The following is a 3,472-nucleotide window of genomic DNA, read 5'->3' as shown; positions in this document are numbered from 1 at the left end:
AACTTAAAGATACACACAGACTGAAAGTGAAGGGATGGAGAAGCATCTTTCATGCTAATGGGCCTCAAAAGAAGGCTGGGGTAGCGATTCTCATATCAGATAAATTAGACTTCAAACTAAAGACTGTAGTCAGAGATACAGAAGGACACTACATAATCCTTAAAGGGACTATCCACCAAGATGATCTAACAATTGTAAATATCTATGCTCCCAATATGGGAGCAGCCAATTACTTAAGAAAACTGTTAATCAAGATAAAGAGTCATATTGATATGAATACACTAATCATAGGAGATCTTAACATGCCTCTCTCAGAATTAGACAGATCATCGAAGCAGAAAAATCAATAAAGAAACAAGAGCATTGAATGACACATTGGACCAGATGGACCTCATAGATATATACAGAACATTCCACCCTAAAACAACAGAATACTCATTCTTCTCAAGTGCACACGGAACCTTCTCCAGAATAGACCACATACTGGGTCACAAATCAGGACTCAACCGATACCAAAAGACTGAGATTATTCCCTGCATATTCTCAGATCACAATGTTTTGAAACTGGAGCTCAATCACAAGGAAAAGTTCAGAATGGACTCAAACACCTGGAAGCTAAAGACCACCTTGCTTAAGAATGCTTGGATCAACCAGGAGATCAAAGAAGATCTGAAACAATTCCTGGAAACCAATGAGAATGAAGACACTTCGGTCCAAAACCTATGGGATACAGCAAAGGCGGTCCTAAGGGGAAAATACATAGCCATCCAAACCTCCCTCAAAAAAAGAAAAATCCAGAACACACCAACGGTCTCTACACCTTAAGAACAACAACAAATCAAACCAACTCCACACATAAGAAGGGAAATCATCAAGATTAGAGCTGAGATCAATGAGGTAGAAACCAGAGATACAGTAGAACGTATCAATGAAACTAGAAGGTGGTTTTTTGAAAGAATCAATAAGATCGATAAACCATTGGCCACACTAATCCAAAAGAAAAAAGAGAAAGCCCAAATTCATAAAATTATGAATGAAAAGGGAGAGATCACAACTAACACCAAGGAAGTAGAAACAATCATCAGAAGTTATTATCAACAGTTATATGCCAATAAGCTTAGCAACCTAGATGAAATGCATGCATTCCTGGAAAAATATAAACTACCAAAATTGAACCAGGAAGAAATCGACAACCTGAATAGACCGATATCTAATAACAAGATTAAAGCAGCGATCAAAAACCTCCCAAAAAACAAGAGCCCAGGACGACGGATTCCCTGGGGAATTCTACCAAACCTTCAAAGAAGAAATAACACCTATTCTCCTGAAGCTGTTTCAAAAAATTGAAGCATAAGGAAAACTTCCAGACTCTTTCTATGAAGCCAGCATTACCCTGATCCCCAAACCAGGCAAAGACCCTACGAAAAAGGAGAATTTTAGACCAATATCACTGATGAATATGGATGCTAAGATTCTCAACAAGATCCTAGCCAACAGGATCCAACAGCACATTAAAAAAGATTATCCACCATGATCAGGTGGGATTCATCCCTGGGCTACAAGGATGGTTCAACATTCGCAAATCAATCAACGTGATTCAACAAATTAATATGAGAAGAGAGAAGAACCACATGGTCCTCTCAATTGATGCAGAAAAAAGCATTTGACAAAATCGAGCATCCGTTCCTCATTAAAACGCTTCAAAATATAGGGATACAGGGAACATTCCTGAACCTCATCAAATCTATCTATGAAAGAACCACAGCAAATATCATCCTCAATGGGAAAAAGCTTCCAGCCTTCCCACTGAGATCAGGAACAAGACAAGGATGCCCACTTTCACCACTCTTGTTCAACATAGTATTAGAAGTCCTAGCAACAGCAATCAGACAACAAGGAGAAATAAAAGGTATCCAAATTGGTAATGAAGAAGTCAAACTCTCTCTCTTCACAGATGACATGATTCTTTATACAGAAAACCCAAAAGATTCCACCCCCAAACTACTAGAACTCATACAGCAATTCAGCAACGTGGCAGGATACAAAGTCAATGTGCAGAAATAAGTGGCTTTTTTATGCACTAACAATGAAAATACAGAAAGGGAAATTAGAAAATCAATTCCATTGACTATAGCACCAAGAACCATAAGATACCTGGGAATAATCCTAACCAAAGAGGTAAAGGATCTGTACTCAAGGAACTACAGAACACTCATGAAAGAAATTGAAGAAGACACAAATAGAATGAAGACCATTCCATGCTTTTTGGATCCGAAAAATAAACATTGTTAAAATGTCTATACTGCCTAGAGCAATCTATACTTTTAATACCATTCCGATCAAAATTCCACTGGTATTCTTCAAAGAGCTGGAGCAAATAATCCTAAAATTTGTATGGAATCAGAAGAGACTCCAAATCGCTAAGGAAATGTTGAAAAACAAAAATAAAACTGGGGGCATCATGCTACCTGATTTCAAGCTTTATTACAAAGCTGTGATCACCAAGACAGCATGGTACTGGCATACAAACAGACACATAGACCAGTGGAACAGAGTAGAGAGCCCAGATATGGACCCTCAACTCTATGGTCAAGTAATCTTCGACAAAACAGGAAAAAATATACAGTGGAAAAAAGACAGTCTCTTCAATAAATGGTGCTGGGAAAACTGGACACCTATATGTAGAAGAATGAAACTCCACCATTCTCTTACACCGTACACAAAGATAAACTCTAAATGGATAAAAGACCTCAACGTGAGACAGGAATCCATCAGAATCCTGGAGGAGAACATAGGCAGTAATCTCTTCGATATCAGCCACAGCAACTTCTTTCAAGATATGTCTCCAAAGGCAAAGGAAACAAAAGCGAAAATAAACTTTTGGGACTTCATCAAAATCAAAAGCTTCTGCACAGCAATGGAAACAGTCAAGAAAACAAAGAGGCAACCCACGAATGGGAGAAGATATTTGCAAATGACAGTACAGACAAAAGGTTGATATCCAGGATCTATAATGAACTCCTCAAACCCAACACACACAAAACAGGCAATCATATAAAAAAAAATGGACAGAACATATGAACAGAGACTTCTCCAAAGAAGACATACAAATGGCTATCAGACACATGAAAAAATGTTCATCATCACTAGCCCTAAGAGAGATTCAAATTAAAACCACATTGAGATATCACCTTATACCAGTTAGAATGGCGAAAATTAACAAAACAGGGAACAACATGTGTTGGAGAGGATGTGGAGAAAGGAGAACCCTCTTACACTGTTGGTGGGAATGCAGGTTGGTGCAGCCTCTTTGGAGAACACTGTGGAGATTCCTCAAGAAATTAAAAATAGAGCTTCCCTATGACCCTGCAATTGCACTCCTGGGTATTTACCCCAAGGATATAGATGTCATGAAAAGAAGGGCCATCTGTACCCCAATGTTTATAGCAGCTATGGCCATGGTCGCCAAACT

This window comes from Mustela putorius, unplaced genomic scaffold, assembly GCF_011764305.1.
Source record: "Mustela putorius furo isolate JIRA1106 unplaced genomic scaffold, ASM1176430v1.1 tig00003988_pilon_pilon_pilon, whole genome shotgun sequence".
Taxonomy (NCBI): Eukaryota; Metazoa; Chordata; class Mammalia; order Carnivora; family Mustelidae; genus Mustela; species Mustela putorius.
Note: the sequence above shows the minus strand (reverse complement) of the source record.